We start from the raw sequence: 24682 nt of genomic DNA, 5'->3' as shown, positions 1-24682 counted from the left end.
GGTTCTTATACCACTTACTTAGTATATGGTTTGCGTGGCCCCTAGGGCCTAACTGTATTACTTACCTGTGTGACTTAATGTATGCTTAAATAAGACTGTGTTGTACTTACCTCTAATCTCATAAAGAGTGCTGAGGGTTTGACTAGAATAAATACACTTTATTTTATATATATATCTGTTGTGGTGTCCTTTCATTTGGTATTCAAGGGATTATATATGGTATCACAGCTGGCTTCACATGCCATTCAGAGTTTAGCCTAAGACTGCTCTTGTCCATGCTACCACTAGGATAGCTGGTCTATAAGGTTGACTTTACAACCAATCACCATAAGGGTATTTGGACTGATATAAGGTGTACACTAGAACTAGTGACATCATACATCAGGCCAACTTCTCACAGCGGCCAACTTGGAGCTCAGCCGACGCCCCATGTATTGCCTATTCAATCAATCAATCAAACATTTGTAAAGCGCACTACATACCCGCGAGGGTCTCAAGGCGCTGGGGGAGGGGGATGGAGAAGGCTGCTACTTATTTATTGATTTTAAAGGTTTTATATAGCGCTGGCTAGACCCGGAGGTATCAGAGCGCTTTACATGAGCATCAGAACATAGCTGCAAGTTACATCGTTACAAAGGTTACACAGTTATTAGAGCTTGGCAAACATAGTTACATGTAAGGTCGAGAAAAAACATAAGGACATATACGTAAGGGAAAAAGCAGGCAAGGGGAGAGATTCAGCGGGGTGGTAGGAGCAGAATACAGAGAATGGAGGAGGGAAAGAGGAGGGAAGGGTGAGTGACACAGCATGGAAAGAGGAGGGGGAGGGTGCCGGGGACACAAACCGGTAGACGAGTCAAAGCTGTGTCCAAAGTCCAGTAAGCTGTGATCCCAGGGGAAGTGGTATCATTTCCCCATCCCTGTTGCAAGAGGCTCCCTATACGCAGTGGACTCTCTCAGAGGGGACTCTGAGACTCCAAGGCCTACACACTGGATCTTTCCCCAAAAAGGGGAGAGGGAGTGCTTTGGCAAGGGGTGCCATACCATACCTCTACTGTGAGTGGCTCCATTGGCGCAGTGGACTCTCTCAGTGGGTTCGCTGAAACTCCAGCGTATAAATATTGGATCTTCACCCAACAAGGGGAAAAGGAGTGCTTAGTTAAAGGGCACAAAAGGACAGGGGGTTAGGCGGTGTAGCAGGTAAGGGGAGAGATTCAGGTGAGAGGGAATAAACAAAGAAAGAAAGAGTACTAAATGGGAACAGACAACATCAGTTAGGGGGCTCTTGCACTAATTACATACTTAAAGATCTTGTTTCTGGGGATATTAACCTCTGCGGTATAAGCCCGGGATGGCGCTTATTGAGGAATAAGTAAAAACATTGAGATAGCACCAAGTCTCTGTAGCATGAGCTCAACTCATTGACCTATCTTACTAATGCTTGCTGATCATTGTAGGCTCCCGCCCAATGTAGGTTGTCGGGCACCCCCAGGGGTCAGAGTCCACAAATATTAACAGGGGGCGGCCGATGCCTCCCCACCCTCCGATCCCCACTGTATCAGATGTTATGCGCACAGGTAGCTTATGGGTGGGGGAAGACTGCCAGTGCGTAGGTTCTACTGATCGAAGAGCCAGGTCTTGAGTGTTCTCCTGAAGGTCAGCAGGTCTTGGGTCTGTCGTAAGCTCAGCGGTAGGGTGTTCCATGTTTTGGCGGCGGTGGTAGTTCTTCGGATGCGCGGAACGGTGGCAAGTGCGAGGTCGGTGGATCGTAGCTGGCGATTGGGGATGTAGAAGGAGAGTCGACTGTTGAGGTAGGCAGGGCCGGTCTTGTGGAGTGCCTTGTGTGCGTGGATGAGGAGCTTGAAGGATATCCTCTTGTTGACGGGGAGCCAGTGCAGGTTTCTCAAGTGGGGGGTGATGTGGCTGTGGCGTGGTATGTCGTGGATCAGTCGTGCCGAGGCGTTTTGGATGCGTTGTAGCTGTTGGACACTGCATCTATGGTGGAAAGCGGCGGGCGCATTCAAAGGCTCCTATGGTATCTTGGGTATGCAACACAAGCTGATGAGGGGTGGTGTGAAGATTAAGACTAGATACAGTATAATAGTATAATTACAACTGTAATTAGAAGGCATGTCTAGCAAGGGTTAGTACCATATATAGCACCTTAACGCTGTCACAGTAAGAGGCAAAATAAGCAAATCTTTAACATCAGGCACTATTGAGTTGTAGCACCCAAACCTCCTGCTTGAGATCACTGTACTCTTCGTAATCACTGCGATGTTCAGAGAGCTGTACGCAAAACCTACTGCTTGAGAACCTTCTTAGGAAACAACGGATCAATGCTATACTGTGCACTTTTATCACAATGAATAACCCTTGAACTGTTCAGAGTGCTAAAATATTGTAACAAGAGGCAAAATGACGCACCCTGAGGCACCCTTCAAAGCTGCAGACTTTGTATCTCACATTGGGACTGACTAAGAATCCTCCAGCCCGAACCCTTGACTTTTATGGTGATTTCTGTGAAATAAGTCAAAACAGTACATTTCATATTGATCTAAAATTTGTACTAAATAAAATGTTATAAAAGTCTCTGTTTCTGTAAATGGCAGTAAAGATTTAATGGGTGCCTGTAGCAGTAGATAACCGTGCATTACGGCTATCCCAGAGACTACTAGCCAGGGTAAAGAAATTCCTTCTTCAATGACCCTGGATGCTATTGGGCTAGTGATGGAGCGTGAGTTACCAGCTCGGGTTACACACACAATACCTAAGACTCACCTGGGCCCAAAACATTCACACAGATAAGCTAGTTAACCCCGTTGTCATCAGTTTTGAGTTTTACCTGTAATTTGATATTTACCTTTACCAAGTCTTACCAACTTGACCTCCTTGAAAAATCCATTACTCAATGAATCAGGTTGCTGAGATAGTTTAAGGTAGAAAATGACATTTAACTTTGAACTCGAAATAACCACAAACTCAAAAAGTTTAAAATCTTTATCTAAATCAATACATTTCTGTGCGTCAGAATCAAATAAAGACTCTCAAGAGGTAAAATAAAGGTCAAATATAGCAAAGTAATATTAATGATCAATGAAGACTGTACCTGGAAAGAGAGAGAGAGCCGGCACAAAGACAGGTTTCACAGATTTATATCTACTTAAGGTGATAGATGAACCCAACTCCTTAAAGATGGGCCAGATAGAATCACCCAGGACAGGATGGAGACAGAGGATCGGGCATATTTGGATCTGGGAAGGTGACCGCTTCTGAGTGCAACGCCAGCGTCGCACCCCTCTCTGGCACTACTCTCCTCGGATGTTCCTTTTCCGGAAACTCCCTTCTAGATGTATCTCGTTTTCTCGAGCAGAGTTTCTGACAACAGCAGCAGGGTCTGAGACAGCGTCTCGGACAGAATCTGTAGCAGCATACGTGTTGGGTTGGTGACGAGTCGGAATGACGGATCTGACAAGTCTGACAAAGTCTCTAGCTAACTTGCCTCAATTATACTATTTTATATTCATGTACCACCCCAAAGGTTCAATATTTGTGTTTTTCCCCTATTCTGATTGGTTAGGGCAAGGAGGTGAGTTCATCACACCATATTAAATGTAATAATTTCACTGTGGACTATTGTTCTATGTTTCCGTCCCTTAATTTATTTTCCCATAGCTTTATTCCCACCCGCATTTCATATACAAGTTATACATTTTATTCAAAATTGTTGCTTTCCTCCGATTCAGGGGTTTACTTTCCCAGGCGTCTTCGCCTAATGTGGCCTTGGCTGTGATTCAAGTGTGTCATCCTGGTTTCCGGCAAGTTTCTATGCGCGTGCGCGCGGGTCATGCGGGGTAGGGATTTCAGTCACCCTCCGAGGCCCAAACATGAACTAATAATAAAGTCAGAAAAAGACACGTTAGAATGTGACAAATGATTTCACTGTATACCACTTATCCCTATTCAATCCCCATTTACTTATTTATTCTTTTCGCATTAGTGCTTAGTAGAACTTATAGGTTTAGTTTAAGCGATAGTATGTGCATTATCATGTGAGTTTCAAGCTGTCATTTTTAAAGCTATTGCGCAGCTGCAAAGTTTTCCCACCAAGCGACAGAAGACGTCATACTACGTAGATGCAGTAGACGCATGCGCAGAGACTTTCCCGCGTTTTTGGCGGCCATTTTTAGACACTCGGGTTACTTGATAGTAATACACATAGGCAAGCATCCCCTAGATACAGTATTGATGAATGTAATGCAATGTTAGTATTTACAAGACTTGTTGGTTATGTTGTTACATGTTATTTGAGAGGATTGCATACAAGCAAGTTTCTAGAATAGAAACCATGCTCCATCACTGGTCAACCCACCTGGTTTGGAAGCCCACAGCATACCGCAGTTTTAACACTTGAACAGTTTGTCAAATTCAAGAAATGGCAATGGTGGATTGTTCAAGGAGACCAGGCCGACGTCCCAGTCCATGGTAGGGTATACTACCGCATCCGACAAGGTCATCTCAGGCCTAGTATTATGCTAATGTCACTGGAGAAATGGTCTAAAATATATAAGTGGCCAAGTCCAAAGTAAGTTTCTTCCGCAGGTCTGATCGTCATAAGGGGCATTACGTGCCATATAGGGTGTAGTCTCTGTCAGCACATGAACTTATAACAGTGATGTCACCTTCTGAGTAAACATTGTGATGAATACAAGTTGGAATATTTGCTTCTTCCTCCTTCCCAGGCAAGACCATGCTCTTGGGCCCCTTGCATGTCGTTCTACCATGCAATACAATGTCCTTGTTGCATTCCATTCACTGCTATAAGCAGTACAACTCTCAATTTTGGGATGTTCTCACCTGTCCAGTATCTCTGTGTAGTGGTTTCCAAATTGTGCGCCCCGCCAAACTGGTACGCCATTAGAACTTGCAAGGGCACCAGGCACGTCTTGGGAACATGGAAAACATAGTATGTTCAAAGAAGATTTTTGTTAATGTGCACATTTTGTAAACTAACTATTTGCTGCCCAAGTAAACCATTTGGGAGTGTCATGTTGTGGAGTTACAGAGTCCCCAACTGTCAGCGTCTGGATCATGTTTTTGTCGCGCATAACGTGCTTCAGTGTAACAAAGAGCCTCTGCTTAGGTGGGGCCAGGCGCAATTTGGACACAGCGATGCAGAGTGTTATTGCAGCAGGTGTTCTGCTGAGACTCTAGTCAGATAGTGACATTCACAGCAAATGAGGTTGGTGTAGTCTTGGATTGGAAAGTTAAGGTGTAAAATACTAGACTGTAAACCATTAGGATTTGGGACAGGCATAAGGCAAACCACGCTAATCTTTACTAGGCAATGCTCCAATGTGGCAGGCACAGGACAACCAATAAGAATCCTGTACCCCAATTTCCACATGCCTATCTTCTAGTTCTCCACCTCTTAAGTTGTAATCGAGGTGGGCCGGGACAACGGAAAAACCCCAAGGCCAGCCACTGCTGTGGAGACAATAGCATGGTTTGCCGGAACTTCATGGGGCCTTGTGAGTGGGCCTCCACTGACCTGGACAGAGCAGACTTCCTGCTTCCTGGAGCATACATGTCTTGTGAGCCCGAGTGAGAAAACCACTCGAGGGATGCAGCACCACTCAGTGACACCACCCTGGGAGAATAACAGCAGGCAACATGAGTCGTACAAGTACTGCACCATCAAGGTATGACACTAACACTTTTTGAGATTTCAATACTTGATATTCAGGGCAGTAATCAAAATCATATAAAAGGCAGCCTACATTTGTACCTGACGTATCTCCATATAGGTTTTGTGAAATCTGTCTTTTCTTTCTGAATTCTTCATTCTCCATGTTACCAGCTATGACAGACTACTGCACGCTTTCCCCTTACTCCCGGACCAAACATCTCCCCCTCTCAAAAGTCTTCCCTGCCTGATTTATTTTCCTAAAGCAGGGATTGTTCGTGCACATATGACGATCTCCTCTCCCTGGCCTGACATGACCCCACTCCTGTGTTCGCAGCCATTCAAAGATGGTTACAAATAATGTACTGTGAGACCTGCGACTTCTACTGCATCGGGCGCATTGGAAAAATGAAAAGCAGGTCGCAAACCATTCAGTTTGCAACATACACATTTTGGTTTGCAAACTGCCTTAATACATCGAGCCTTAGGAGTGTAATCTTTCCCTTATTCCATGATTAGCACAAGTGGAGCCAATAGGAATGATCTCGACGCTTCCCTGTATGTCCATGTTCTCCGATAGGATTTCTAAGTACATCTGTAATGTTCCTCAAAAAGGTGTGCTGTCGTTAAAACTTATGTGTTAAATTTCTATTTAAAGTTAAATGTTTTTAATGTTAATACAATTTAGAACCATTGGCTGGACACTGGTCGAGCGGTTCATGTATGCTCCGCTTTCAATAAAACGATTTACGGGAAAAACAATTAGAACTCTAGATGCATTTATTTGTAAAAATCTGTGAACGCTGAAAATCAGCAAGCCTTATTGAAGCAGTTTGTTCAGTAAAAGCAGCAATACTGAGTCTACAGTTCAACCAATTAAAATACAGAACAATATTACTTTTGATCTTGTGTTTTTATAGTAACAAAACATTACTGAAGGCAAGTAGCAGTGGGTTACACTTTTTGTGCTCGTATCAACTACTACTGTAATTCAGTCTTTACTAGTCTTCCTGCATTACTAGTCCATAGTCTCCAAAGAACTAAAAATGCTGTTGTCCATTTGCTCTCAGGGGGAAGAAACCACATTATGTAGTGCAGTGGCTTCTACATTGGTTCAGCCAAAGATCGTATTTTCATCAGATTAATTTGCCATTTCTTCAAATGTATTCATGCGCTTTCCTCCTGCTATATAGCTCAGGAAACCTTCATGTACAGTAGTATCTCAGGAGAAAATATAAATTCCCTAACCTATCCCAGATGGAACTCAATTCAAAAGGCAAAAGGTCTGTTCTCCCACAATTTCCTACCCAGAAACATCTGGAAATCTCCTCCCTTGGCTCCTTTAAAACAAGCATTAGCATAGCCAATAGGTCTCGCCTTTGGGACCTTCTAAGTGTTTAGCCATGCAATAGTTGATGTTGTTGTACCAAGGATATTGTGCTGCATAACTAAATACTTGTAAGGTCCCAAAAGCGCGACCTATTGGCTATGCCAATGCTTGTTATTAATAGAAAACCTTTGTTGTCAAGCCATCTGTTATACACTTACACGCGTATTCACAAACCATTACCGAATAAATAGGTGATTTAATGTTAGACAACGGTCAAACAAACATTAGAGTAAAAAAGAAAAGGCAGTACCTTTTAGTGTTTGGTTTATCGAGCTTCACTTCTGCCTTGTTTAGATTTCCCCAAGAGGTCGATACATAGAGACCTTATTTGCTGGAAGTGCAGCTAGCATGTCCGCCCCTAAAGGACTGCTCTTCCAGCAAACGTCTGATCCTCACATCAGCCGGTGGCATACAGGTCTTTCTTTAAGCAAAAGAGTCCCCATCAACGCAAATAAATATATGTACTAAAAGAAGACATTTGCTATGCAAGTGAGCACTTGAAAAATACATTGCAAGCTTCTCAGGCGCAGGACTTACTTCCCTTCTTCTTACGGAGATCTATAAATCCTATTGCCTCCGTTTTACTTCCGACTCTGAAATCATGACAGGAAAAACAGAAATCAGGGCGAGCTAATGGAAATGCTTGCTCATAGTCACTGACAGACTGGTGGCTGTAGAAGGAGGTGCCGAGTTACCTTATCAGCCGTTGGTTAGAAAGAGAAGGAGCAGCCTCAAGAACCGGCAAATCAGTCATTCTGGAAGTGTTAAAATCAAGCCTCCCAGAAGAGACAGCCTCTGGCACTACGAAAATTATAGCGGCTAGTTCCTACAACACTTGTGCTTAGTTTTTGTGTGACAAATGCATTCTGCAACCGTGTTCTGTGTGTGGTGAAAAGGTAACGAGGCATATTTATATGCTTTCGTTTTGTGCTTTTATGTAGCACAGAAATGGCCCTTGGGTATCAGAGCGCTTCACAATAAAGCCAGAAAATATCCATAACAAATTGAACAAGCAGCGACGGGCTGGATGGGGTGGAGGGGCAGCACTGCATGGGGAGATTAAGTAAATTGTGAGCAGCGATGTGCGCTGACACAAGCAGGAAACTAATGGAAGAAGAAACAAGCGGTCTTCACGGTCTTCACCATCTATTCATGGCAGTGACCACTAGATGGCAGTGAGTCAAAGGGAAATCCACCACATTCAAAAACAATCAGTCTTCACTTTTCAAGCACTGCACTCGTGCTTGTGGTGCGCCGCTGCTCGCTCCCGCAAGGTGGATGCCGCCACAAGTACGAGTGCAGTGCTTGAAAAGTGAAGACCGATGGCTAAAGGCCCTCCTAGAGCAGCGCATGCGCGCTACCTAGGCGAGACCTAAAAAGGAACTAAAATCTGCACTTTTGTAGGGCAACTGAAATACCTGCTCCAAGAGATCCGAAGGTAGTGAGTCGAGGCCGGGCTTATATCCTCCCACCCAAAAAGAAAAGTGACATGCTGGGGAGCTGTGGGCAACGGCCTGTAGGTGAAGGGAGCTGCGGGTCGAAAACGCTTGTGAACCACTGGTAGATAACTGTCTCATAATGCACTTGGTGAATCCTTGGCATATATTGGTCAGCAACATTGTGCTTGTAACTACATCAAGAAGAAGGGATTGGGGTACCCAAGAAAACAGGAACTAAGGGTGGTCATTTGAGTCACACCACTAGAGTTAGGGGATGGGCAGCCAACCTAACTAGCCACCAGTCACGCCGCTATCAAAAGATTTTTTAAGAAGTGGAGTAATAAAAGCATTCTTAAAATAGGCAGTATTAAATGCCTTCCGAAAATGGAATGGTAAGAGAATGTTACTTGTCAAAGCAAGGGGGAGCGATTATGGAATATGGCTCACTTTGGTTACATGCAGGAAGGGAAAAAATTAAATGTTATGACCTAACATACCCGTAACTTGCATAAAATGGACAGTAGGAGCATATACTTTACACATCTGTTCATGATTTGTACTACAGAATGAACCATGTGCTTCCGTTAAGCTTATTAAGAGAGTAAACTGGTTTACCACCCTGTGCACTCCCGCAAGTCGTTCCCTGTTGAGGCTAGATTTGTCCCTAGCAGAGGCATCAAAAGCTTCAAGTCCACTGCTTTGATGAATGTGATATTCAATGCTGCTGTTCATGGCCAAATTAAGGTTTTCCTCGGAGCTAATCCCAGATCAGTGGAGCAATTCGAAAGATGCTTCAAGTTTTTGTAATGGCTGGAGGATGGGATCGATGCATCTGTAAAGAAGCTCTTAGATCGACGTGAAAAGCAGCTGAAGGAATCAAGCATTGATGGAGCAGTGGCAGACGACAAGAGATGCCAGGAGACATGAGTTATGCTCAAATTATTTGGAGAAGCAGCAGAATCAACACTTGGGACTTGCACAAGATGGCCAAGAACATGCATGGCGGAGGAAAGATGTTACTCCCTCGCCTCGAACACTATAAGGCATGTGGCTTCTTCAAAACAATCTTTATTCAACTTCTGCAGGATAGCCATGAAGGTATCTGAATAGATGTATGGCACTTTAAATCAGTTCTATTCTGGTTAAATACACTGATACACAAGAGTAGAATATTGGGTACATCACATTGCGGGTGCTGGATGAGGCTGTGGTGGCAAGTCTGAACTTCTGGTCCAGCTTAATGAGATAGCCATGGCGAGTTCATCTTGTAACAGAGTCACTGCTGTTTGACATGTTGGGAGGAGGCTATAGGATTGCACATTATCACCCAATGGCAAGGTAGAAGTGATGCCGCAGTCTCAGCAACCCTTCCGATGAATCCATTCTTCCTTCTATCTCCTTCTCAGGTGCGACCATGCTCCGGAGAGGTCTTCTGCATGTCATACATCTGGGCAATGCAATTGCCTTCTTTCATTCCTTTCACAGCTTTAAACAATACAACTATCCATTTTGGGAGTAGAACCCCTGTCAGACCTTTGTATATGTAAAATGGCCTCATGGTGGGGTTTGACAATCCTGGACGCTCTAGTGCTCAACGCCATTTTGTTTAAGTATATTACGACGAAGAGTTTGGCTTGTAAATAGTACAGTGCCGTTAGAAGGGTGGGATGATGCTGAAAGACTGTGGGTTCTCTCTCAATGCTAAGTGAGACGTGATGGCACTCTTCATTCCTATCCTGAATCATACAAACATCTTCTGCAGCATGGTTTCTAAAGGGCCCGCTGCTCATTCAAAGTTGACATGGGTTTGCCAATATTATGATATCATCAATAGCCTAATACGTCAAATGCCAATCAGGGTTCATCCCCAGGAGGTCGTCGACCTTTTACCTAAGGAGGCACTTCTGCACTACTATCCCAACAGATTCAAAAATGGCCTGTGACTGGTTTCATGGCAGTGACCTCATTTCTGCTCCCAGAGCACCTGTCAGTCTATAACGTACTGTGTTCACACGCGTTCTGTCCACTTGAAATTGCAGCATGTGTACTCTAAGGACCTCATGGTGATATACCTTGAATGAAAGAGACTGACGGTCTTTAGAGGTCCAAATCAAAAACTCATGCTATGTCTCAGTTCATTCCAAAACAGAACATCTTCTTGACCTAACAGTGTGCGGATAGAATAACCGTAGAATAAGTGGTGTCTGTGTACATGGATGCCGGTCTATAACCTTTCTGCTAGTGCATATGTGTCAGTTTGTCTGGTGGCTTGTGGACGCAGATGCCTGTATAAGCCAGTGTGCATGGCTGTTACAATTGATATTGGCTTTTGTGTGCACAGATGCTGGAAGGTGTGTTGATATGTCTGCATATATCAATCTATGACGCCATGTGTTTCTGTACGTGCATGGTTTTGTTTAAAATAAATGCTCTGAAATAAAGCCAGTGTAACAGATTTGTCATTGCTTGTTTGCCCTTAGCAGCCCAAGTCGATATGCTGCATCTCTGGCCTGTACCGAATATTCAAAACTCCTTGGAGTAAAACTAATTGTGGGCAGATACCAGTGTAATCCCGTTTGCTTAGTAATTAAATGACTAACAGCTTTACTTTAGAAGGAATGCTTTCGAACAGTGCTTCATTGCCCCAAAGATAACAGTGAGCGTAGACTAACCACTCCTACTTCCAAGCAAGAACAAGCATTGACAATGCCAATATGGCTGGCTCTAAAGGAATGTTGAACAGTAATATGAAGCTTTACAAGTAAATAGCATGGCAATGGATATGAATTTGTGTGGGAGCAAATAACTGTAGAATAATATTGGTGTAGAATAAAAGGGCAGGTGACAATTTCACTGTGAAGCAAGGCCTAAACATCTATGTAGGTTAATCACGGCCTCCTCCAATCTGTGCTGCTGCCAGAGAAACACCATAATGTATCTAGTTATCAATGACACCTTAATAGCATTAAAATGCAATGTCTGTTTGCCGCTGAAAGGTCAATCTTAGGCAGCTGGATAGATACAAATGATCACAGCAGTGTGGACAGCACCTTTTTGGTGGAACCACACAATTTCTCCCCAATCAAAACGTACTCCAGACCCAATATGTGGACATAGCCAAAGATTGTCTCTAGTGGTGTTCACATAATTGTCTGATAACAGGTGCGCTGTCTGGCTAGACCAAAAAAGGATACGATTTATTGCCAGTGGCTGCAAGCTACACCATGAACATTAAAATGATTTTTGTATGTGTACAATTCAGTGGCATTTTAGCATATAGTTTAGAGTACAGCATTCAAAGAGTTGCTCACAGCAGCAATCTCTACTTTGTAGCTCACCAAAATGGTTTATGTACATCAGAATGATCGACATTTGTGCCTGTTAAACTGCACTTTAAAATGCAACTCACAAATCTATGAGTATAAATCTCCACCCACATATCTCCTATCTTTTCTATGGGAGAGCCTTACACATATGTTTACTACTTAGTAGTAAATGTGGGAGGAACCAAGGGCATACTTACTATTAAATGGGAGGGGTTTAGGAAGGGTTAAGGAGGGCTTCGGGGTGGGAACACGCACCCACACAAGAGTAAGCTCATTGCTATTCACACACTGAACTTCTAAAGTTACCACAGCAGATGAGCGACACAAAATAGAAGTAAACGGCTTCAGCTCATAGCTTGATTAAGTCCAGTGTCACACTGGGACAATCACTGGAACTAGAACACCCACCAATGGAAAATAAAGGAGGCAGGCACCTAAAATAAGATGTTAGGAAAGAATGTTAACTAAATTATTTTAAATAGTAAAAATATAAATAATTAAATTTAATGTTAAACAAAATCTAAAAAAATAAAATATATTTAATTATAAAACATTTTAACAACATTTTTCAAATGTATGAATTATTTTAATATACATGTTTAAAAATATAATGAAACTACTTTTAATTCTACACAACAATTCTATTAATTATTGATGGATAGTAAAAATTATTTTACATTGGAAATTACTTTTTAATCTAAGCTCAACTTAATTTAATATGTTTAAATTAGTTACAAATATCAATAAAAATGAGGTAATAATGATGTAGCATATTTTGTATTTGTTCTACATACTTTTCACACTTTTGCCGCACTAGTAAGCATTTGCACGTTCATATGCAACATTGCCAAGAAAGCGCCACTCACTGAAGAAAAAAACAGCACAGCGGTGGCCATCTTTAAATTTGGGACAGCCACGACATTCAGATAAAGTGATTGCTACAACCTGTAAAGATTGTATATCATGACGTAGACATGGCAACTATCTTAAGAGTATGGGACAAAGGTTTATAGCCTACCAAAGGCATGTGATTTGAGTATACAGAATATAACGCCCATTCATTTGTCCGTTTCAATGCAGTGAAAGACATACCTGTTACCGATATTAGCTTAAACAAATGATCAATCCTGACAAGGGCATCGGGAATTTCCATTGGGTATTTTTATCCTATTCTACATGTACATTTTTAATGATGAGCGCATTTGCCATCAATTCACCCATGCCATGAGTGAATAGCAATTGGGCAGAATAACAATTTGTATAGTGAATTTATACTTCCACTAAAGGTTGAGCATTTCTTGTGACTATGGAAAAATATCAGCACCTCTTCCTTTAATGTCAATGCCTCAAACAATACCTTTGAATTGGGAACAATGGTGGGAAGCATTTGAATCATACCTTGACACTATAGATGGAGACACCTTTTCTTATGAAAAGATGAAAGCAATGATTGTATACAATTTTAGTACTTAAGGTAAGAGTTTTTTAAAGACTTTACCTTTGGAAATTATCAAAGTGCACAAAGGAGAAGAAGGAGATATTGTTAGAATTCTTGATAAGTATGCCGCTCTTAAAAAACTCAGGATATGAAATTCCACCCACAAAAAATGTAGTGCTAGAATGACAAATGGTTACAAAGAAACCAAATTCCAGGCAAACCTATTGATGACTTAGTGGCTGCTTTACGAACACTCGCTACCACAGCTGGATCTTAACTATGAAATCATTAGGGACAGAATAATTTTTAAAAACAGTAATACAAAAATACAGGAAAAGCTAGTGCAACTGAAGGTAAAGATCTAGACGTTGCATTAAACATAGCCTGAAGTATTGGACATTCTGGAATATGGTTTAGAGTAATTAACACATGTACTTGGAGTTTGGAACTTAAACAAATATACAATCTAGGAGACTAACGTAAAGTTTTGTCTGACATCGATAAGATGCTAAGGTGTTATGAGGGTACAACATTTAAGGGATTGCATGAGAAAAATATAAATATAAGTTTCTGTGTGTCAGTAAATCACATAAGGGAATCCTAAACTATGTGCAGCTCATAATCAAATCTATTTCAAATATGTAAAAAGGGGGCATTCTACGTATGTGTGCAAGGCTAAAATGAGTGGTAAAGGTAATGTTAACCATACTGTTAAAGTGATAGACATGTTGTTTTAATGGTATCGCCTTCAGAGTCTAAAAGGGATGATACAATCTAAACGGCATCCACAGTTGGTATAACAAAAAAACACTGTTTTGCAAATTAACTATAAATGGACAGGCAGTACAAATTATGGATGACACAGGATTGTTGTTTACTCTTACTGGAGAGGAAGAGTTTGGAAATTTAAATCCGGTGCAACTTTAGGAGTAGAATATAGTTTTTTTTGCTTATGGTAGGAAGACTGTGGAAGTTTAAGGCAAGCCTGAGGCTGGATTAAAATTTGACACAATGTAACTAAAGTGTATTGTATGAGGTGAAAAATGGGCTCAATTTGTTGGGTTGACATAAGCAAAGCGATCTCAACATGGTAGCAGATGCCAATCATATGGCTCAAATAACGAGACTGCATTTGTTTGGTGTTGAACATGTTGAAGAGTGAATTGTGAGTGACAACAAATGGGTGGATGAACATCCTCACTTTTGTATTACAAAGCATTCAACACTCCATTGTTCTGAAAGACAGTGCAATGCCTGTTGTGCATAAAGTTAGCCTTCAGAGATAAATTGAGATCAGAGTTAGAACGATTGTGTGCTCTAGGCATAATTGAAACTATTGAGAGTTCAGGATGGTTGGTATGGAAGGTAGATATGTTTTGCACTGGTGGGAAGGCTGTGCCTCCCATTGCCAAGTATCATTTACAGGAATTTTTATATTAACTGAAAAAAGTAGTGGTGCAAAGAACTTTGTTGCAGACTGTCTTTCTAGGTTATAGTTGAATGTAGATTTAGAGAAGGATGGCGGTTACACTGATGATGTTGAGAAGGTATTTGGCTTGAGTACAGTGAACTCAGTAAAGGATGATGCATTATCTGAAGGAGAGCAGAGAAGTGAATTGGAGTTGAATGTCATGTTGCAAGAAGTTATTGGGTTTGTACCAAAGAACTGGCCGAGCTTAAAAGGAATGCAAAGTGAGTTTGCTTCTTTTGGCCATTTTGCTTATGATTTATGATTTGACAATGATTGATGGTGTGGTCTTATAGTAGTCATGGAGGGCTCCACAACAATGTTTTGAATCTTGTCCAACAAGGTTACCTTGGTGTCAGGACCATGAAGGGAATAATAAGAGAATATTTTTGCTGGAGTGGTATGGACAGAGCAGTAGAACACCATGTGACGGAATGCTGCGAGTCTGTATTAAGTGACAAAACTTAAGTAACTGTACCTCCCCATCGATGCTGTGATGGGTTCAACAGCTAGATGAAGAAAGGTAGCACTTTATATTTCAGGTCCAATTTGTGTTTTAGAAAGTACACCCAAGTATGCCCTTGCTCTTGTAGATTACATGTCCAAGTGACCATTAGTCAAATTTGTAGTGTATCGGCACACCTACTGTAGCAGAGTTTTTGAAAGGGAAGGCTACAAGGAGACATTGTGATGGATAACAGTACGCAATTGGCATCAGCTGAGATGTAGTCTTTCCTTGACTATAAAGGTATTGGCCATTTCAAAACATTCTTACAACACCCTCGTAATTATGGTTTAATGGAACGGATCAATCACATAGTTTTAAGATAAATGATCTTGTTTGAAGTCTGCCATAAAAGACATGCTCTAGGCTATGAGAACTATGCCACATATCAGTACAGGCGTTTCGCCATTCACCTTGTTTAGAGGACGGAAAGCAGGGACGAGAGTAAACAAGGAATGGATGGACCGGAAATAGATGGATGTGGAGAAAGTTGGCAGGGTGATTGATGGGTGGAGTACTGTACAGGAAGCTGCAGGTAAAAGTTGTAGATTTGGTTAGAGAGAAAAAAAGGTTCACATGTCAAAGGGGTGTTAGTGTTTCTCAGGACTGTTACATGTTAGAGAGATGTAAAAGAGCATTTGGCTGTGTTATAGGATGGTAGAGTTTAGAATAAGAACATCAAGGCATGCGAAAGGGAAGAAAAGAAACGTAAAGGAAAAGTATACCTAGATATAAACTTGAGCCCATTCCACGCAAAAAACAATCACTAATTTAAAACAGGTTAGGAAAAATCTTTTCATCTGGGATTAAATCCAAAAAACACAGAAAACATTTGTTTTAAATCCGGCTCAAATATACATCCATTACCACCAAGCTAATGCTTGCGATCGATGCACCACTACGTTCGGGTGTAAGAAACAAAAACAAGGGCCTGATTTGGATCTCGGCAGATAGATTATCCCGTCACAACAGTGCCGAATATCCTGTCCGCCGAAATATAAATCTCATCATAGTCTACGGGATTTATATTTCGGCGGACGGGATATTCTTCATCACTGTGATGAAGTAACCCATATGCCGAGATCTAAATCAGGCCCCAAGTCTCATATCCACTAAACATTACCAAAGCAGATGAAAAAGAGACTCACCTGTATTTAAATAAAAAACATACCTTTGCCAGAAAATAAATAGTAGCCATATTTGTGAAAGGAGACAGTCATAGTCTGATGTGGCAAATAGAAAGCCTCCTGCACGCCATCTCTATGGTTAATATCAATATTAATGCAGAGAACAAGAGGTTGATACCTGCCAAGAAAGCCAACAGCCCAATTTTTATCCTATGATTTTTTAAATGCGGATTACACCATACCACTCATTCAAGAAAACATAGCACAGACTGAAGACATGTTTACCGGTCTAGAAACAAGATTTGATATCATTTTGAAACTGGCACACTATGGACGAAGCAGACAGACATCCAGCCGCAAGACTCCCTCCACTAAAATACTAGTGTTTAAAACTGGACTTTGTGGAAAATATAAATTTCTTCACTTTTCCTTGTCTGTAATAATCTCATAAGAGACATTGTACCTTTGTACTTGGTGCATTGAAAAAAAAGGAGTCTCCTCACTGCTAAAGAAGCGCGATTACACTCAATGAGTAAGAATGAGTGTCCAAGAATAATGACCAGATTTCTAGACTACAGTCTACTAATGCATGCGCCTACAGGAAATATGACTTGATCCAAGGTGATGCATTGCCAAAATACAACTTGATAGGAGGAGGCAGGAATGTCATCCTTTTTGGTGGAGGACTATATTAACAAGCATTTGCAATGCAATCGGTCTCGCCTTTGAGACCTTATATGTATTTAGCTATGCAGCACATTAGCCTGGGTGCTGAAACATCTACTGTTCTTTACCATGGAGGGAAAGTAAGCACCAAACTGCATGACACGCCAGGTATGGGAACACATGGAGAGAAATATTGCCTTTCAGCGGGAAATGGAATAGTCCAAAGCTCTGTTTTTAATATAAAATCAGGGGCTTCGGTGGACATATCACTGAAAATACAAGATTTGAGAAAAGTATTATTGTGGTACTTGCCTTACAACATGGCTCATACTTTTGTAGTGCAGTAGTCGGATGACTGTCCTGAAGAGACCCCCAGCACTGTAATGTTTTTTTCACACATCATTACATATGGATTGGTTGAACCTATGTATTTTGACAGAAACTACAAGCAGTCTAATGTCTCAGTCTCTTAACTTACATTAGGTGATGAGAATGTAAACAGTGCATTAGATGGTGGATTCCTCGAAACCACTGAGAGGTGTCTATATTTTGAAAGATTACAACAGGACAATTTCCCACATTGTTATCTCACATCTTTATTTTCCCGTTTTAGACCGGTCAGCACTGCCTGTGCAAAAGTTTTGCATCACTAGTACCCGTTTAACACCCAGATACATAATTAGGCATCAGTGGTGTGGTGTGATGGGGGAATCAGCTAACCTTTGCAAAAGACCTTTCGCTGTGCAGCAGTATGTGTTGTTGCTGTTTATTAGTAATTCTTGATTAGTTTGAGCTAGAAAAAAAAAATTGAGTTAAAATCTGCAGGTTATGCCACAGATGATCGATTAGATAGGAAATGCACAAATTATGTGGAAAACGCCAAAGACGCAGAGTACCATAATATTAGTGCCCTGTCTACAAAATTGCTGTGGCATCTGTTTGACTTAAAGGTCAAGCTGCAAAACAATATCTCTGCCAACTTGATAGATTATACTCTTGGAGAGCAAGCACTTTTCTGCGCGATCAAAACATGCATTACTGCCCACCAAAATGTGTGCAGAGATGTATGCAGTACTCCCGAAAGCTCTTTCTGCGGTTAATTACATTGTGATGACACCTGCACTGTCAAGCGAGACCTAAAAAGGCAACCGGGTTAAAGTGTTTAACAGCTTTCTATGGAACTTAGTACTGTACACTCATCCCAACAGGTATAGCCGTTCCTCCTGTGCAAAAGCAACACAATCATACATAAAGTCTTTATCCAGATTAATTTCAGAAAATCAAAAGCTCACTGGCAGAGGATCACAACTAATACATTACAAGGAAGAGACCCCAATTTCAGATTAAAGGCACAGAAATGAGGAATACCACTAATTATCAAAACATCAACCAACTCACTGCTAAAAGTTTCTCACTTTAATGAGACCTTAAGTGTAAATCCTGCAGGGACAGCAGTCTAATGAAGAGCCTGCTCAGTGACAAAACAACTATTACTGCGCTAGCACCAGTGCCGTTTGCTCGGCATCCATTTTGAGGGAGGGGCGCAGTGTCTTACTACAAACTGCATCAAAACGAATCAAGAGCGGTAGACAAGGCGTGGGGGTTGGAAAGGGCGGTTGGAACCGGCGGCAGAGGAATACGCAGGGGGTATTCTGTGTCAGTATTTCTTCAGCAACAGCACAAAGAATCCGTGTTATAAGGCACCACAATCAATAACATGCGGTACCACCAGCCCTGGCTGCGCTCCGTGACTGCGAGCACGCGAGCGGAAGGGCAGAGTGGCAATTGTGTAACGTAGCCGGTGCTCATGTAAAGCGCTCCAAAACCTTCCGGTCCAGTTCGCGCTATATAAATCTGCAAAAATAAAAAACGTTACACAAAAGTGGCACCTACGTGGCATAGTCACACACACATGCGATGACATACGTTGGATAATTAAAGTCCTCGTATTACCTGAGATCTACGTTCTGAAAGTGGTTTCACAAACGGGAGCTTTCGGTCAAGGTTTAGGAATTTTCGCTGATGGCTCTTTCAGTTTTCACAAAATTATTGTTGGGTAGCACTATCGAGAGTAAAATTATCGTTTGGTATTACGAGGTTAAAGGTTACTAAAACTCAAATTATTCGCATTGCGATTTCGAAGATATGTTTCTTTGAATTTTTAACTTTTAAATGTGAACTTCTAGTCTTCGTTTGGACAAAGTAAAGTTAACTCGTTATGCCGCTCTGTTGTCTACATCCGCGGTCTACTTGTTTGTTTGAGCAGTCAGCCAATCAGAGCTAGGCAGCAGTAATCGCGTACCAAATCCTGGCATGCTGTATTTGGCGTAGGATGGCAGAGGTGGAATCTGTGTGGCGGTGTCTGAGGGACTTCTCTCTCGATGCTCGGGGTGAGACCACATTGATTGTCAGTCAGCTGTGGGTCGGGGAAGAGTCCTTCCCCGACCCAACAAGAGACACGAATAAACATGAGAATGTCCCTGTAAAAAAAAAAAAAAAAAACACGCCCACCAGTGTAAAAGGGACGGGGCTTAAAAAAGAGAAAGAAGCAAAAAAACACACCCCCGAATCCGAAAAAGACGGGGCTTGAATTGACAGACAAAGCTCTTCTCCAATGGCTGACCAGCATTTAAGAGGCCAGCCAATGGAGAAGAGGGGCGGGTTCAAGCCCCACTACTAGTCTTTAGCCAAGACCTAAAAACTGGGGTAAAGCAAAACTATAATCTATTTGTTGATCCTCCACACTTCACATTGGAAGCTTAAGTTGAGGGTAGAGAATCAGGGGATAGGGCAAAGGTTTGGCAGATCTTTAGTGTTTCTCTGACAATGATAAGCAAGGGATGGCAATTGATATCATGGTTAAGGTTGTTCCAGAATGAGTGAATATACATACAGCATATTCTGTCACTCCCAGAGGCAACTTAAGCACTTCATTATTTGATGGAGGCATAGAACCGTGCAGGTTAGGCACTTGTATTCAGTTTCCTAGGACTTTGGTATGAGGTACCTTTAGTAAAAGACAAATGAGGAAGAGGGCACAATACTGGACATTTTGGAGCATTGTGAGTTCCTTTTCACTTTCTGTTGATTTGATGGCAGGGGGCATTTTAGTTTTCTTATAGGTCCAGAGCAATGTTCACCAAGCAAAGTCATTGTACTTTACATTGCGTCTGTACTTCCTAAAGGTTCTTTAAACCCATTCTGGAAAACTTTAATCATTGGGGAAAAGTCTTAGACACCGACGACATCCAAATACACTTTAACAGAAAAGAATTATAGATCAGAGGTTTTCAAATATGAAAGTTGAGATAGTAAATTTTTAAAAATATGTTTGGGGTCGGTTTGTTTTCAACAGATACCAGAAGCACAAAGTATTCCATGTCTAACTTTAGAAATTTTTTGGAAGGATGAGTCACTACTTTTAGGATATGCATGCACTCTGGTGGTAGATATAAATAGATATAAATACCTTTTCAGCACATACTGAGGAGTAAGATTGTCAAGTTCAGCAAGGAACGCTGTTGTACAGGATCTTGGACAGAAGACTCAGTCTGCATGGAAGCTTCTTGCAGAGTACCTGGGAATGTAGAAGATCTGGATAACACTCGCAAAGGCAATTTGGTGCTATTAAATTAATTTTCGTCCTGTGCTCCTTAAACCTATTTGGCCTCCTGGGAAGGACAGAAAATTGCGCAAAACTGTTAAGAAATGTTATCTGACTATACCATAAAAAAGGGATTCGTCAGGGATTCAGCTGTCCGAAATTGGATTGAAATTCTATAAAATTTGCATTTTCTGTTGCCACAAGTAAATGTCTAGAGTTCCCATGTGGAGTAGATGCCACTAAGCATTTGGTTGTATGTAACCATATATGTTAACAAATGTGAATGTCTATTCAACATGTTAACTTTGGTTTTGTGATTGTCCAGAAGGTGGGTGGCTGTGATGCTGATGCAACAGATAGCAAAACATGTCAAATGGCCTGACCTCTCTCAAGAGTTGTCTTTTTTGATCTCTCTTTTTTATTGAAATGTTTATACATTTAAAATAACAAATACTGCACTAGTACAGCACCCACAAACACAATTCACAATGTTCCATATTGCTTATTTTAAGCATGAACAACAAAGCGAGCCCCCTATCCTCCCACAGTTTATTCCCCATCAGCCACAATGGCCCCACCACACATTCCATGTCTTGAGATACATGCGCTCGGTAAACTGTTCGCTGAGCTGCCTCAAAATATCCACTCCCCGGTCCAACTCAGCCATCGTGGGGAGGGGTGGGGGGGGTTGCAGTGCAATCCAGTGCCAGGCAATATCTCTTTTTGCGACCAATAGGCTCATAGCCAAAGGGCATCGGGTGCCCACCAACTCTATTCCTTATCTCTCGTTTCCCAGGATGGCATGTTTAGGATTAGGTGATATATGAAAGTCTGGGCTCTCAAGAATTTTTCTTGAACTTGTTCCTCCATGTTTGTTGAGGTAATACATTTTTTTTCTGTTGGATCAAAGTGAAGTCTATTGTAATGACCTCTAATTTAATAACATTTCAACAAGTTTATGCGGTAAGACATTTTGATGGTTCACCATTTCCCCTGGACTGACAAGTCACTCATGTGTGCAATCTGTATTGCACAGAGAAATATGCAATAAATGACTACAGATGAAGAGTCTTCAGAAAAGGATTTTGTTTGTCGTTAACCAAAAAGTAAAAGTGAATAACAGTCCAGAAGGACATCACCTGATTTAAATTTTCGTGAAAACTCTTGAAATTTTGCTAAGGAGGTGGGGCACACAGAATCAAACAACCTCTCCATGTTATTGCTCACCAAGAAAATCTCGATTTTATTCCCATTTCATTCAAACAAGTTGCAAGGAATCCAGTTCTAAACCGAAGCAAGATACCTATTATTTCATCAGCCCTATTCGCTGAAGACCAGTCCCAGCTTAATTATGCTCAGAACCGGTCCGATTTTATCGAGCACCAGAAAGTGAATGACATCCCTTATAGTCTGAAAGTCTTGCAATTTTCTCTTGATCAGCCAGTTCTTTAGATATGGACTTATAAACATCCATGACTAACACTATGATGTTGGAGAAGGTCCAGTGAGCGTATTTCAAGCCAAAGTGCATGGCCTTGAACTGGTGACGATAAACATACTCAGGAGCAGAATTATATTAGGTTTCTGTAAAATTGAAGCAAGCTCATACGCATCTGTTGGAGGCAATACATACAAACAACATTGTCCAACATTTGTTGGGTTCAAACTGCCCACAAAGACCGTTGTGCCAAAATGCTAATCAAAAGTACTGTTTTGGCATGTGTATACGAAGAAGTAAAGGGACATAGCAGGGATGTCCATCGTTTTCCTTCCTCTATGCCATCTACATGGAACCCTTCATAAGGAACTGAGTTACAGAAATCCCACAATCAAGGGCTCATGCTGCTGTGCAAATATCTCAATACATGCTGATAATGTGGCATTAAAAGCACAAGATTTGGGGGAGCTGTATATTCTATCCTAAAATTTACTGCTGCAATTGGGATAGTAACAGGATACAAACTGAACAAATCAAAAACACACAGAATACTCCTAGAGAGAAATAAATCAAATGATGACAGAGTCATAAAGATGACTAAATATCTGGGAGTACCACTAATAACGCATGCATCTCCTTGAAAGAGAATTATGCTAAACTATGCGAGGACATCTCAGCTGTTCAAAAGGTGCAACTAATTACCTGTATCTCTTGCAGAGAGAATTACTAATGTTAAAATGGTAGTACCTGAAATAAGAAAGAAATATGGGTAGCACTATCTGCATGACGTGGTTCTTCTTTACAACCTATCTAGATGTATTTTATACGTTTAGGAAAGCATGCATGCAACTATACAGACCGTATTTAGGACTCTTTCCTCAATATGGTATTGGATGGCCTATAAACTAGATAAGGCATCATAATGTATTGCGGGGTAGACTGTGCCTGTAGTCATTCTTCAAGGGATTTCATCCGTGAGAATACCTACTCGTATCTCCGCAACCCTGCATCTTGATTCATACAAAGTCATCTAGATAGGTTGTAAAAAACAAGCAAGCCACGCAGGGATTCAGCATAGAAAATTTGGTCCTGAAGAAAGCTGCAACGCTGTTGTCCATAGCGTAACACTGTTTCACCATTCAAGAATGGCCAAGACGTTGGTTCAAAACATGGCAGCCAAGCTGAAACTTTAAAACAATGATAGACTATGTGCAATACGACAGCAAGATGGACAACCTCTATTAGGTATAGTTTCGTTATTTCAAGCATATGCCCGATGTATTTAGGCAGCAGTATGTCTTAGTTTTTCTACCTGCATTTTTTAAAATTGTCTTACATATGTTGTTCGTTTGTATATGTTTTATTGTGGTTGTGGCAGAGGATGAAAGCAAAACGAGTCAGTGGATAGATGAATTGATACATGAGTGCAAACATGTGTGAAAGAATGCATGTATAATAGAGTTAATAAGTACCTAAACCCATCAATGATACCAAAGGCATTTTCATTCAAAAGCCAGACCTATGTGTGAACCCACAACCTAGTGTGAACCCACAACACCCCAAACAAAATCAGGATTGGCTTATACACCACGAAAACATAGGACTATTTCACGGGGGCCCTTTCGAAGCCTACAGCTTTTCAGTCAATAGACATGAAAATTGACAATTAAATTGTCATGTCCTCATCAACTTCTAGAAGAACTGTTTGAACAAGCAATCTCAGTAGGTGTGCCACAGCTGAATGCGCTGTTCTTAGAGAAGTTGGTTGTGCCTGGAACATGCAGACTCTTCTAAGCAGTGGTAGTTGGTAATTCAAGGTGGGGAAGGCGGGGCGGGTGGTACACACACAACACAGAGAGATGGACACTCACACCCACTCATTCACACTCCCATCTAGTCACAGCATGCAGTCACAAATACACATATATTCATACATACACACAAGTATGCACCAACAATTGAAAAACATAAAACTTACCTTAGGGCAGCGAATGAGTCGAGACTGCAGCCCCTACTCGTTGCAGAGTGGGATGGGGTCAGTATGAGTTGCTTACCCCACCCAGCTCTGTGATGAGGCATCAGTGATAGACACTCAGGCCTGGGAACTTAAGGGCTTAAAACTGAAGCACCCAGGTCCGAGGCTATCAGTGACACATCCCCGCGTGTCTTGGGCTCACTGTGCCACTGGAATCAAGCTATCCTGGCTGAAGAGGGGTGAAACCCCGAAACCGGTCCTAGGATGCTTGTTTCCGGTCCAGGGAAGACTTGGCTTGACAGTTCGGGCTGAACTGTTCCCATGAGGCACAGGGTCAAGACTGATTTGCATATAGCCAGGTCTAAACTGGGATGGCATGGTGAGCAAAAGAATGATGGATTTAACCCAGATCGCTTGACAGGGGGTGAATGTTTTGATTTGTTCTGCATTCCGTCCATCAATTGTGTGTCTTTTGCTTTCTCGTCCTAAGTGCGCCAGGTATGCTCAGACGTGAGTCCTGGGCTCACTGTGCCACTGGAATCAAGCTACCCTGGCTGAAGAGGGGTGAAACCCCGAAACCGGTCCTAGGATGCTTGTTTCCGGTCCAGGGAGGACTTGGC

The 24682-nt window shown here is 41.7% G+C and overlaps 1 protein-coding gene across 9 annotated transcripts in view; it reads right to left on the bottom strand.

Annotated features, from left to right (window-relative positions):
- ARSG (arylsulfatase G) overlaps positions 1-24682 on the bottom strand; it is a 1970563-nt gene that overhangs the window by 900283 nt on the left and 1045598 nt on the right. The window contains exon 6 of one of the 9 annotated variants that reach the window (XM_085617292.1): positions 16424-16557. The exons of the other annotated variants lie outside the window; for them this stretch is intronic. The gene's annotated coding sequence lies outside the window, so the exon portion shown is untranslated. The remainder of the gene's footprint in view (positions 1-16423; positions 16558-24682) is intronic. 9 annotated transcript variants of the gene reach the window in all.

The sequence above is a fragment of the Triturus cristatus genome, chromosome 7 (assembly GCF_964204655.1).
Source record: "Triturus cristatus chromosome 7, aTriCri1.1, whole genome shotgun sequence".
In the NCBI taxonomy this organism is placed as follows: domain Eukaryota; kingdom Metazoa; phylum Chordata; class Amphibia; order Caudata; family Salamandridae; genus Triturus; species Triturus cristatus.
This window is presented reverse-complemented; position numbering and strand designations above follow the sequence as displayed.